The following is a 15089-nucleotide window of genomic DNA, read 5'->3' as shown; positions in this document are numbered from 1 at the left end:
TGGTTAAAAGAAAAATCTAAAGAAAAACTCCTGCATATCAGAAGCATAATCTGTCCGGCAGAATTCATACATGTAGTTATCAATACAGTTTTGAATGCAGTTATTTTTTTAACCAACCACAAAAGTGGATGCAAAAGAGAGAAATTATGAGTCTTCCCTTTCTAAACTTTATATTATAAATTGAATAAAATCTAGAAGTTGTAACTTTTTATATGAATTTTGAAAAATAAATTCTAACAATTTATATAATGTAAAAACAAATATTTTGGATTATTCAGTTTCTACGGCACTTCCTGAAAGTCTAAAAGGAACCTATGGTAATCGAGTGCTGATAGGGACTCTGGTCTGATTGCTAAACAAAGGGGTCCACCAATGATAGAAGAACCATTGCACTTGCAGACCATTCATTTGTTTGTGCAGAAGGCAGTAAGAGGACACATGATGTGCCAATTCATGATTCTGGATTGATGGTGAGAAGAAAGCCTTATTAGGCTTCTCTTCAGCACAGTAGCTAAGGCTAGGTTCACATTTGTACATCTGCGGACAAATGGCATACAGTGGGGGAAAAAAGTATTTAGTCAGCCACCAATTGTGCAAGTTCTCCCATTTAAAAAGATGAGAGAGGCTTGTAATTGACATCATAGGTAGAACACAACTATGAAAGTCAAAATGAGAAAACAAATCCAGAAAATCAGCTTGTCTGATTTGGCAAGATTTATTTTGCAAATTATGCTGGAAAATAAGTATTTGGTCATTAACAAAAGTTCATCTCAATAGTTTGTTATATATCCTTTGTTGGCAATGACAGAGGTCAAACGTTTTCGGTAAGTCTTCACAAGGTTGGCACACACTGTTGGTGGTATGTTGACCCATTCCTCCATGCAGGTCTCTAGAGCAGTGATGTTTTGAGCCTGTCGCTGGGCAACGCAGACTTTCAAATCCCTCCAAAGTTTTTCTATGGGGTTGAGATCTGGAGACTGGCTAGGCCACTCCAGGACCTTCATATGCTTCTTACAATGCCACTCCTTCATTGCTCTGGCGGTGAGTTTGGGACCATCCACTTTCATCTTCAATGCCCTTGCTGATGGAAGGAGGTTTGCACTCAAAATCTCACGATACATGGCCCCAATCATTATTTCATGTACACAGATCAGTCGTCCTGGTCCCTTTTCAGAGAATCAGTCCCAAAACATGATGTTCCCACCCCCATGCTTCACAGTAGGTATGGTGCTCTTTGGATGCAATTCAGCATTCTGTATCCTCCAAACACAACGAGTTTTGTTTCTACCAAACAGTTCTACTTTGGTTTCATCAGACCATATGACATTCTCCCAATACTCTTCTGGATAATCCAAATGCTCTCTAGGAAGCTTCAGACGGGCTCAGACGTGTACTGGGTTAAGCAGGGGGACACGTCTGGCATTGCAGGATCTCAGTCCCTGGTGACATAGTGTGTTACTGATGGTAGCCTTTGTTACGGTGGTGCCAGCTCTATGAAGGTCATTCACTAGGTCCCCCCCCCCGTGTGGTTCAGGGATTTTTGCTCACCGTTCTTGTTATCATTTTGACCCCACGGGATGAGATCTTGTTTGGAGCCCCAGATCGAGGGCGATTATCAGTGGTCTTGAATGCCTTCCATTTTCTTATTATTGCTTCCACAGTTGATTTCATCACACCAAGCTGCTTGCCTATTGCAGATTCAGTCTTCCCAGCCTGGTGCGGGGCTACAATTTTTGTTTCTGGTGTCCTTCAACAGCTCTTTGGTATTCACCATAGTGGAGTTTGGAGTGTGACTTTTTGAGGTTGTGGACAGGTAATCATTTCCATGTCACTGCACCCTTGCTGAGTTCAAACAGGTGCTATTACTACAGGTAATGAGTGGAGGACAGAGGAGCCTCTTAAAGAAGAAGATACAGCTCTAAGAGTCAGAAATCTTGCATGTATTTAGGTGACCAAATACTTATTTTCCACCATAATTTGCAAAATAAATCTTGCCAAATCAGACAAGGTGATTTTCTGGATTTGTTTTCTCATTTTGACTCTCATAGTTGTGGTCTACCTATGATGTCAATTACAGGCCTCTCTTAACTTTTTAAGTGGGAGAACTTGCACAATTGGTGGCTAACTAAATACTTTTTTCCCCACTGTATGTGCTGGATGTATATGTCAAAAACGTAAGCAAGTGTGTGCCATACGATAAACTACGTCTGAATTTCGATGTATACGTTATCCACGTTCATATGTTTAAAAAAACAGTATATTTTTGTGACAAGTAGACACTGCACTAATGATTTAGAATCATCCAGCAACTTAAAGTGGTTGCAAGAAAAAGGGAGTGGTCAGCACAGCCCTAGGGGATTCTGGGAAAGTTGTTGTGTGCGGGATATCCAAGAGAAAGCAGTGTCAGAGAGAGTCTCTTGTCACACTGAATGAAGATAAACTGCCAAGACCACTTCTTTCAGGGAAGTGACTGCTGGAAGCAGAGAGGCAGTTAGGACAGCCAGGGACACTCCTTGTTGCCTTAAAGGGAATCTGTCACCACTTTTTTGGCCTATAAGATGCGGCCACAGCCATCAGTGGCTTATCTACAGCATTCTGTAATGCTGTAGATAAGCCCCCGCTGAAACCTGAAAGATAAGAAAAACACGTTAGATTATACTCACCGGCTGCGGTGGCGGGAGCGGTGGGCGTCGCGGTCCGGTCCAGCGCCTCCCATCTTCATACGATGATGTCCACCTCCTTGCTTCTCCCTCGGCTCCTGCGCAGGCATACTTTATCTGCCCTGTTGAGGGCAGAGTAAAGTACTGCAGTGCGCAGGCGCCAGGAAAGGTCAGAGAGGTCCGGCGCCTGCGCACTGCAGTAGTCTGCAGATAAAGTACGTGTGCGCAGGATACGAGGGAGAAGCAAGGAGGAGGACATCATCGTTTGAAGATGGGAGGCGCCGGACGGGACGGCGACACCCATTGGACCGGACCGAACGCCTGGGTGAGTATAATGTAACTTTTTTTCTTATCTTTCAGGCTACATCGGGGGCTTATCTACAGCATTACAGAATGCTGTAGATAAGCCCCTGATGGCTGTGGCCGCAGCTGATAGTCCAAAAATGGGGTGACAGATCCCCTTTAGGATGAGAGTGAGCGAGAACCGACACCGGACTCATCCCCCTCTCCCCCTCCACCTCACTGCATGATGAAGGTATAGTGCTACTCTGTGTAAAGACATTTTGTCTGAAGAGAAGTTGCCTGTGAAGAGACTGTAATATATGTTTGCTGGAAGCATTGTATAAAGAGAAGTGATTCTGTGTGATGGAAAGAAGCTTGAATAAAATCTTATAATCAGCCTCTGCCTGGAAACTGTTATCTCACATCTACTGTGAAAGATTCTGGTTAATGGTTGCCCTGAGTAAAATCCCTTCAAGATTCCAAAGATCTCATGTTCCTTTCTCCTGTCTCGATATGCTGAATGTCAGACATGCAATACTTTTTGTTTTTTCAACTAGCTTAAATGGAAAAAAAGGAAAACATACTTTTAGACGTATTGAAACGTACTGCTATATGTTTCAATACAGTAGGGTCAGTGGTCAGCTAGGTTTGTTTTGAACATCAAAAAAAACTGCTATATGATGTAAACTTGACAAAACAACTAGAGGCTATAGAGCAACAGGATTGGCAGTCTGTCAATCAAAGCGAGAGTACCAACCGGAGCTAGCACAACTTAAACTGCAGTGATCTAGCCGACAGAACACGGAGTCAAGTGAACCAAACACAATTAAATCTTGTTTGGAGCACTTTTATATTATGAAAAAAAGATGGTGACTTGGACACTTTCCTAAAAATATCTGAAAAGACCTGCAGACAGTACCAGCTACCCAGTGAGCACTGGTTAAGAGTCAAAGCCCTGGACAAGTATCGAGATTATGAACCCACTGAATTTAACTTGATATATAAATATAATCTCATCCTGGAAATATACTGCAAAAGAGTTCAGACATAGACTGTCACGTAGTGACAAAGGGACTGTGGGCACCTGCCCGATCCCGCAAACTAGGGGCACGCTAGGCTACCCCTGTCCCCCGGATTACCCCGCATAGTGGATACTTCGGGATCTGGTACCTTGCTATGCTCCTATCTTAACCCTTATCTGTATCCCCCCCTTGCCCAGAGAGGTATGAGGCCGAAGTGTATTGGAGAACACTAGCCAGACAGATAGCGGGTTAACAGATAGGAATTAAAGAAAACTACAATCATAAAAATACACTCACAAAATAACAGAGTGAGAAACGGAGGGGGGGGAATAGGAGGCACAAACCAAATGGGAGAGGCTAAGGATAAACACGCAACCCAACTCCATGCAGCAATCTCTTGAAAAACTCTTCAACCGCCTACTCCAAACACTGAACATCTCCTTCAACTCCAAACCAGAAAGCAGAACCACTATCACTGGCAACTCCCAAGTGCCAGTGGTGAGCACATATACCAGAAGAGAATGGCTAACACAGAACAGCTGAGAGAATTCAGGATGGAGAGCTCCAGAAGAGCAACTGAACTGATTAACCCTTGCAGTGACTGTGCAAGGAAAACCTGCACTATTTAATAGGATGGAGAAGCAGTTCCAATCAATGCAATAGTTTCTGTAATCAGACGCCGCAATCTTTCAGGCCGCTCTCTGTCACGGTATCCCCTTGACTTGGACTTAACAGCAGCTGCTCTCATGTGGTAAATGGGCTTATAACCAACCTACATCAATGGATTCAAGGATTATCAGTTTCTAAGTTTGAGGACCCAAAGGAGCTAATTGTCAAGGAAAGGATTCATTTTTCAATATTTGCTCCATGGAAATGCAACAGTTTGTGATGGACTTGGAGCCCAAGAATTGCTGCCCAGGCAGCACAGATTATAGAAACCTGTGTTGCTAATTGTACACCTGAGTTTCAGAAGCCTGCATTTGATACCTGAAAAGCATGTAAGCCAACACCCAACACCCATACCTATACCAACCGACCTCTCGGGGGGGGGTCTTGCCCCATCTCCCACCACCAGGTGTGTATTTAATGCCTGCAGATGTTTTATGTTCAACAAGGTGGAACATGTCAGTACTAGTTGCCCTGACAAAAATAAGAGTACCCCTCACCCAAGCCAAGTCTCCTATACAGCACTTCTGTTTTTTGTGTGGGAAAGAGGGGAAAACTTAATGATAATAATTTAAAGTCTATTACTGTCAGCAATATTGTCACTTTTGGCCTGAGAGACACCAAGGTTGTGATGACCCTGGTCTATCCGGAACTTGTTTTGTCTAAGCTTATAATCCCAGGAAAAACCTTGATTGCCCCAGGAATTGGTAGCCTCCAAATTCCTGTCGCTCGCTTCATCCTTTGGTATTACCCAGTGGTCCTCCATAGCCACCCACACGGACTGACATATATTAGACCTTATCTTCACCAGTCTCTGCCCCTAACTAACTTCACAACCTAACCTATCCCCTATTTTACCACCATCTACTCACTTTCTCATTCCTGTCCTCCTAACCTGCCCCCCATGTCCACCAACTAGCGCACCCCCACATAAACATCGAACATCTAGACATTCATGCACAAAAACCTCATTAAAAAGCTTCAGCAAGTATCCAGGATAGCAGAGCATCACTGGAAGAAAACACACTCACAAAAAAACTTTACTACATTCAAAAAAGCAACTTTTACATTCGAATCAGTTCTCACTGCCAAACAGTTCTACTTCACAACCCTTGAATCATCTTTATCCTACAACCCCAAAAAGTTATTCAAGATTTTTAGCTCTTTTCTCCGCCCAACACCACCCTTTCCAACCTCCCTCATATCTGCAGGAGACTGTACCAAATTTTCCACAACCCCTATGTGTAACAGGCCACTGCCCCTCCCCATGACCTTCCTCCCCATGGACCCCACCATCACTGAAGGCCAGCTTTCTCATCTCCTCTCCAAATCCCACTGTTATGACTGAGCCCTTACACTCACATAGGAATGAAGAAACCAGGGAAGATGTTAAACTTGCACGCCTCAGGTTCATATACAGACCCTGATTTGTCCCTGACTGACCGCGGAGGTTGGCACCCTAATATAACGCAATGGCGCCCCAACAAAGTGTCGACTGATCCTGAATGTCCTTAATTGCACCCTCTACTAGACATACAGTGCCCCATATAATGTTCCACGCAGTACAATGGCCTCACATAGTGCTCCACACAGTATAATGGCCTCATATAGTGCTCCATACAGTAAAAAGGGCCCAACATAGTGCTTCATAGACTATAAAAGGCTCCACTTAGTGCTCTATAGAGTATTAAGGGCCCCACATAGTGCTACATAGAATATTTATTTATTTTACTCATTTATATAGCGCCATTAATTCCACAGAGCTTTACATACATTATCGGCACTGTCCCCATTGGGGCTCATAATCTAGATTATAATGGCCCCACATAGTGCTCCATAGAGAATAATGGCCCCACATAGTGCTCTATACAGTACTGTATAATAGACCCCAGATTTAAAAAAAAAAAAAACCTCTGCCCTTTCCCCTGCCCCTGCTGCTCCGGTCTTTTCATAGTGTCTTCAGATCCTCTGCACACCTCGCTATAGCAGGCGCGTCATAATGACATCATCGCATCCGCAGCGCTGAGACGCCGAGGGTGAATGATGGGAGAGGCATCGTCAGCTGAAGCTCCCTTCTCCTCCATTGTTTTCAACTGTATTGGCGTCGCAGGCCAAATATACTCACCCTCTCCCCTTTATACCTGTCTGTCATTATTAGTTTGTTCACCGCATTGTATATTTGCATTTTGTATGTAACCCCTTCTCATATACAGCACCATGGATCAATGGTGTTCTAAAAATAAATAATAATAATAATGGGTTAGCATAGCAAGTGAGAACAGTGGTTGTAAAATTTCTGTGTATGTACCACAATATTCTCTCTCATTGTCGTTAAAGAAATCTTTCACCAGTTTTAACACGGGCTGTGTGTGACGTCTAGGGAATGACGTGCTACGAGAGTGGACCCTCTGGGTCGCGGCACTGAAGCTCCCACGAGGGAGCGGACCAGGTGGAGCCGACCCCTATACAGGGATCATTAGGGGCAGACCCGAGGGAGTCAAGTACAGTGACAGCTGGCACCAAGAGGGGCGGCTCAAGAGGGGATTGACTGAACCCAGCCGGGGAATGGGAGACGGGGCCACCAAGACGGATGACCCGGACGGATGCAAAGTCTCAGGTAACAGGATGGGACAGAGAGATCCGGACAGAGCAGATAGACCGGATGGGGCAGGTAATCCGCACGGAGCAGGTAGTCAGGACGGAGCAGGTCAGAAGGAGGAGGGTGAGGAGACACCATGCCGGATCCCCCGGGCGGCAGGATGACAGTTCGGGGAAGCAGCACAGCACGTGGAGCGGTGAGCGGGGAGCAGTGAGGAGGGCCCCGGAGCGCCGGCAGCAGGCGCCGGCATGACAGCGGGCGCCGACATGACAGTAACAGAATTCGGCTGAATAACCACTGCACGGTTGGATTCCAAAAGGACCTGTATAACCAACCGTGCTGAAGAGAGGAGCTTACTTGCGCAGTGGTTATTCAGCCGAATTCTGTTATTGGGAACCTTACTCTGCTGTGCGGTGCATTGCAGCAGAGAAAGCTAAGTGCCGTTTGTTTTTCCTTGTCTGTTATTTCTTCCCTTGGTGTTGTATTAGTGCAGCGGTGGGACCAGTGTCCGCACTTACCAATTCCCTACTGAGGGATAGGTGCAGGGCAAGTGAGGGCTGAGGTATCCTGCTCGGCGACGGTTTGAAAGAAGCTGTATAGGGACGTCAGGATAGCCCAGGGCACAACCTCAGGAGAGTGCAGGAGGTGACCATTTCCCCATTCCTTATTGCAGGGCCCACCGTTGTAATTGTGTCCCTGTGTCCCCTTGTTTGTCTTGCTGTTTAGTGACCGACCGATTGTCGGGTCGTGTGACACAGGGCCAGTCACTTCGTGACATTATAACCAACAGTCAGCTGATGCACCAGGTGATCTTTTAAAGGAAGGTGGGAGTGGTCACCACCTGCATAAGCAAAACTCACCAGCCATGTAGTTACACCAGCGGCCACCGGGGGAAAAACTTATATTAACCCCTTCATGACCAAGCCTATTTTGACCTAAATGACCAGGCCATTTTTTGCAATTCTGACCAGTGTCCCTTTATGAGGTAATAAATCTAGAACGCTTCAACTCATCCTAGCGATTCTGAGATTGTTTTTTCGTGACATATTGGACTTCGTGTTAGTGGTAAATTTAGGTCGATAATTTTTGCGTTTATTTGTGAAAAAATCAGAAATTTGGTGAAAATTTTAAAAATTTCGCAATTTACAAATTTTGAATTTTTATTCTGTTAAACCAGAGAGTTATGTGACAGAATAGTTACTAAATAACATTTCCCACATGTCTACTTTACATAAGCACAATTTTGGAAACAAAATTTTTTTTGTTAGGAAGTTATAAGGGTTAAAAGTTGACCAGAGATTTCTCATTTTTACAACAAAATTTACAAACCATTTTTTTAGGGACCACCTCACATATGAAGTCACTTTGAGAGGTCTATATGGCAGAAAATACCCAAAAATGACACCATTCTAAAAACTGCACCCCTCAAGCTACTCAAAACTACATTTTAAGAAGATTATTAACCCTTCAGATGCTTCACAGGAACTAAAGCAACGTGGAAGTAAAAAATGGACATTTTCATTTTTCCAACAAAAATTTTCTTTTAGCATCAATTTTTTCATTTTCACATGGGCAGCAGGATAAAATGGATCCTAAAATTTGTGGGGCAATTTCTCCTGAGTACACTGATACCTCATATGTGGTCATAAACCACTGTTTAGGCACACGGCAGGGCTCGGAAGGGAAGGAGCGCCATTTGACTTTTTGAATGGAAAATATGCTGGAATATTTAGCGGTTGCCATGTCGCGTTTGGTGAGTCCCTGTGTGCCTAAACATTGGAGCTCCCCCACAAGTGACCCCATTTTGGAAACTAAACCCCCCAAGGAGTTTATCTAGATGCATAGTGATTACTTTGAACCCCCAGGTGCTTTACAAATTGATCCTTAAAAAAACACAAAAACTTTTTTTTTCACAAAAATGTTCTTTTAGCCTCAGTTTTATCATTTTCACATGGGCAACAAGATAAAATGGATCCTACAATTTGTGGGGCAATTTCTCCTGAGTACACCGATACCTCATGTGTGGTCATAAACCACTGTTTGGGCGCACGGCAGGGTCCGGAAGGGAAGGAGCACAATATGACTTTTTGAATGGAAAATTAGCTCCAATTGTTATCGGACACCATGTCGCGTTTGGAGAGCCCCTGTGTGCCTAAATAGTGAAAAAAAAAACACAAGTGACACCATTTTGGAAACTAGACCCCTTAAGGAACTTATCTAGATGTTTAGTGAGCACTTTGAACCTCCAAATGCTTCACAAAAGTTTATAACGCAGAGCAGTGAAAATAAAAAATATTTTTTTTTCCTCAAAAATTATTTTTTAGCATGCTATTTTTTATTTTCACATGGCTAACATGAGAAATTGGACCACAAAAGTTGTTGTGCAGTTTGTCCTGAGTACGCTGGTACCCGTATATGGGGGGGGGCACTGTTTGGGCGCACGGCAGGGCTCAGAAGGGAAGGAGCGCCATTTGACTTTTTGAAATGAAAATTAGCTCCAATCGTTAGCGGACACCATGTCGTGTTTGGAGAGCCCCTGTGTACCTAAACTTTGGATCTCCCCCACAAATGACCCCATTTTGGAAACTAGACCCCCCAAGGAACTTATCTAGATGTGTGGTGAGCACCTTGAACGCCCAAGTGCTTCACAAAAGTTTATAACGCAGAGCTGTGAAAATAAAAAATCATTTTTTTTCCTCCAAAAAATGATTTTTAGCCCGCAAATTTTTTTCCACAATGGTAACAGGATAAAATAGACCCCAAAAGTTGGTGTCCAGATTGTCCTGAGTACGCTGGCACTCCATATGTGGGGGGGCGACCACTGTTTGGGCACACGTCGGGGCTTGGAAGGGAAGTAGTGACGTTTTGAAATGCAGACTAGATGGAATGGTCTGCGGACATCATGTTGCCTTTGCAGAGCCCCTGATGTGACTAAACTGTGGAAACCCCCCACAAGTGACCCCATTTTGGAAACTAGACCCCCAAGGAACTTATTTAGATGTGTGGTGAGCACTTTGAACCCCCAAGTGCTTCACAGAAGTTTATAACGCAAAGCTGTGAAAATAAAAAATAATTTTTTTACTTCAAAAAATGATTTTTTAGCTCACAATTTTTATTTTCACAAGGGTAAGAGTAGAAACTGGACCCCAAAAGTTGTTATCCAGTTTGTCCAGAGTACGCTGGTACCCCCATACAGTTGTGGCCAAAAGTACTGACACCCCTGCAATTTTGTCAGATAATACTCAGTTTCTTCCTGAAAATGATTGCAAACACAAATTCTTTGGTATTATTATCTTCATTTAATTTGTCTTAAATGAAAAAAACACAAAAGAGAATGAAGCAAAAAGCAAAACATTGTTCATTTCACACAAAACTCCAAAAATGGGCCAGACAAAAGTATTGGCACCCTCAGCCTAATACTTGATTGCACAACCTTTAGCCAAAATAACTGCGACCAACCGCTTCCAGTAACCATCAATGAGTTTCTTACAATGCTCTGCTGGAATTTTAGACCATTCTTCTTTGGCAAACTGCTCCAGGTCCCTGATATTAGAAGGGTGCCTTCTCCAAACTGCCATTTTTAGATCTCTCCACAGGTGTTCTATGGGATTCAGGTCTGGACTCATTGCTGGCCACCTTAGAAGTCTCCAATGCTTTCTCTCAAACCATTTTCTAGTGCTTTTTGAAGTGTGTTTTGGGTCATTGTCCTGCTGGAAGACCCATGACCTCTGAGGGAGACCCAGCTTTCTCACACTGGGCCCTACATTATGCTGCAAAATTTGTTGGTAGTCTTCAGACTTCATAATGCCATGCACACGGTCAAGCAGTCCAGTGCCAGAGGCAGCAAAGCAACCCCAAAACATCAGGGAACCTCCGCCATATTTGACTGTAGGGACCATATTTTTTTCTTTGAATGCCTCTTTTTTTCTCCTGTAAACTCTATGTTGATGCCTTTGCCCAAAAAGCTCTACTTTTGTCTCATCTGACCAGAGAACATTCTTCCAAAACGTTTTAGGCTTTTTCAGGTAAGTTTTGGCAAACTCCAGCCTGGCTATTTTATGTCTCGGGGTAAGAAGTGGGGTCTTCCTGGGTCTCCTACCATACAGTCCCTTTTCATTCAGACGCCGACGGATAGTACGGGTTGACACTGTTGTACCCTCGGACTGCAGGGCAGCTTGAACTTGTTTGGATGTTAGTCGAGGTTCTTTATCCAAAATCTGCACAATCTTGCGTTGAAATCTATTGTCAATTTTTCTTTTCCGTCCACATCTAGGGAGGTTAGCCACAGTGCCATGGGCTTTAAACTTCTTGATGACACTGCGCACGGTAGACACAGGAACATTCAGGTCTTTGGAGATGGACTTGTAGCCTTGAGATTGCTCATGCTTCCTCACAATTTGGTTTCTCAAGTCCTCAGACAGTTCTTTGGTCTTCTTTCTTTTCTCCATGCTCAATGTGGTACATACAAGGACACAGGACAGAGGTTGAGTCAACTTTAATCCATGTCAACTGGCTGCAAGTGTGATTTAGTTATTGCCAACACCTGTTAGGTGCCACAGGTAAGTTACAGGTGCTGTTAATTACACAAATTAGAGAAGCATCACATGATTTTTCGAACAGTGCCAATACTTTTGTCCACCCTCTTTTTATGTTTGGTGTGGAATTATATCCAATTTGGCTTTAGGACAATTCTTTTTGTGTTTTTTCATTTAAGACAAATTAAATGAAGATAATAATACCAAAGAATTTGTGTTTGCAATAATTTTCAAGAAGAAACTGAGTATTATCTGACAAAATTGCAGGGGTGTCAATACTTTTGGCCACAACTGTATGTGGGGGGAACCATTGTTTGGGCACACGTCAGGGCTCGGAATGGAACTAGTGACATTTTGAAATGCAGACTTTGCTGGAATGGTCTGCGGTCGTTGTTACGTTTGCAGAGCCCCCTGATGTACCTAAACAGTAGAAACCCCCCACAAGTGACCCCATTTTGGAAACTAGACCATCCAAGGAACTTATCTAGATGTCTGGTGAGCACTTTGAACCCCCAAGTGCTTGACAGAAGTTTATAACACAGAGACGTGAAAATAAAAAAATCATTTTTTTTCCGCAAAAATCATTTTTTAGCCCCCAATTTTTTATTTTCTCAAGGGTAACAGGAGAAATTAGACCCCCAAAGTTGTTGTGCAATAATTCATGAGTACATTGATACCCCATATGTTGGGGTAAACCACTGTTTGGGCACACGTCGGGCCTTGGAAGGGAGGGCGCACCGTTTGACTTTTTAAACGCAAAATTGGCTGGAATCAATGGTGGCACCATGTCGCGTTTGGAGACCCCCTGATGTGCCTAAACAGTGGAAACCCCTCATTTCTAATTCTAACCCTAACCCCAACACACCCCTAACCACAACCCTAACTCCAACTATAACTATAACAATAACTATTTTATTATTTGTGCCTACCTATGGAGTTGATAAAGGGGGGGTTATTTACTTTTTATTTCATTTTGATCACTGTGAGAGTTTATCACAGAGATCAAAATGAATGAATGGAATCTGCAGCCGCAGATTCCGGCCCGCCATTTTCCAAGATGGCGGCCCCCATGATCCGGGACCGTGGGACACCGGGAGCGACAGCGGCACTCGGAAGGTAGCGGGGGTGGGAGGGGATTTGATCGGAAGCTGGGGGGGGAGCGGAGGGAAGGCGGGGGGAGCAGATGATGACAGCGGCGGCACATCGCCGCTGTCATTCAGTGGTGGGGGCCGATCGCCCCCGTCAGCCGATGTGTGGGGGGGTCAGATAGCTGTCTTCAGCCATGGCCGATGCTACTGCAGCATCGGCCATGGCTGGTTTGTAATATTTCATCAAATTTCATTGATGAAATATTACTATCGCTCTGATTGGCTGTTTCACTTTTAACAAATGCCCATATACACGCCCCCAGTGCACTTCCAAACTTAATCTGCATAGAAATAAAAATGGCAGCTCAACAGCCCAATGGATGGCATCAGAATAGGTTTCTTTATTCTTTTTTATTGCTTTGTTTTTTTTGGCGGGGAGGCTTAAACATATTTACCTTTTTGTTTTTTTTGGTAACTACAATATAATTTTTCATTGTGCATCATAACTGAGAAAAATACAAAATGGTTTGTTGCTAAGCAATAATGGTATAAGCTACAATGTAAGTGCTAACTATCATGTATAGTTTATTTATGTGACAACATTTGATCTTTGTTTCTATGATAATGTTCAAAGTTAAACTTGTGACGTTTTGGGAAGTGGGCAGGAAGTGACTTACATCCGATTTAAGTCAAGTGCGTGTTTCTGTGTTTCCACCTTATCACTGTCACAACAGGCGAGCAGAGGGCACTGACACCGTCCAGCGATGTTTGGCATTGTAGTATTGTGTGAGACACTGCTGTATGAATTAGGTCCCGCCATTATAAACTAACAATCTTAAAGGGGCTGTCCGGTCATACTCTACCGTTGACCTATTTATAGAGTTACTAAGATGGGCATTGTGGTAGGGGGTTGACTGTGGGGCCTCTTTGTGTGTTTGGATGTGTTCCCTGTCGGACCTGACACTTTCCCATCCATGCTGGTGGTATGTATGGACACACTTGAATGGGAGTGAGCTGCAGTACCACTCATAGCCACAACACAATGTATAGAGCTGTTTCAGTTTTCCATGGACTTTTTTCAGCTAATCGGTAGGGAATCCAGGAGTCAAACCACTAATGATCTGGTATAGATTAAAGGGATTGTCCACTACTTGGACAATGCCTTCTCAATCCCTATATTTCTTCCTTGTAAAATAATACACCAATACTCTCCACCGGTGATGGCGCCGTTCCAGCATTTTTGGTGCTGGCTCTCGCGAGGAATGAGAATACTAGCTCCTCATTAGCTCTGATTACTCTCACATAAGACAGATGACTTTCAAAGGAAATATGAGAAATGTGTAAAAGGCTGTGACGTCTTCTGCCTGGGATTCTGTACAAAGGCTGTAAGCCATTACATAGGAAACAGATTGCATAAAGCATTATACTGAACAATAGTCCTAAAAGTGAAGGAATGAAAAGAAATTGTGGTTACTGGCGGAAACGCCGCTGCCTTACAGTTGGTATAATGGTTAATCTGAGATGTATGCTTTTAAAGGGGTTGTGTCATGAAGACATCCGCTGTCTATATACCCCATTAGGACATACCAATGGCAAAGTAAGGCCACCTTACAGGGGGCCCCTTCTATCAGTTAGAACAGAGAGTTACTCAGTAAAGGTCGCCCCATCTCTAGTAGCCAACTTCTGCATTTCATGGCTAGCCTTTCAATTGATTGACCATTATGTAATGCAATATTTCCTGTGCAGGAAAAAATGAAAAAAGAATTGTCTGCTGCAGTTTCTTGCAGCGATAACAGATGATCGCAGAGGACCGTGAGATCCAGAGAATTTGAATTGATTCATTAATATCCAATCGGTGGGGGCCTGACACCCCAATAAGTGCTCAAGCACAGTTCTTAGCAGCCACAGCTAATAACATCTATAATAATAATAAATGTTATTTCTATAGCGCTGACATATTCCACAGCACTTTACATTTCAGAGGGGACTTGTACAGATGATAGACATTACAGCATAACAATAATCACATAGATTATAACAGATACCAAGAGGAATGAGGGCCCTGCTCGCAAGCTTACAGTCTATGAGGAAAAGGGGAGACACGAACGGTGGGTGGTAACAGTTGCCCTGATTGTATGGACCAGCCATCTGATCGGAGGGGAAGGATAGGCCATCAATGTCATTTCCTTGGAGAACCTGAAAATAAGTTATCACCTATCTCTTTTGTTACCATTCGT

Source organism: Dendrobates tinctorius, unplaced genomic scaffold, assembly GCF_039654945.1.
Source record: "Dendrobates tinctorius isolate UK_male_01 unplaced genomic scaffold, ASM3965494v1 ptg000022l, whole genome shotgun sequence".
NCBI classification, from domain to species: Eukaryota; Metazoa; Chordata; class Amphibia; order Anura; family Dendrobatidae; genus Dendrobates; species Dendrobates tinctorius.
Note: the sequence above shows the minus strand (reverse complement) of the source record.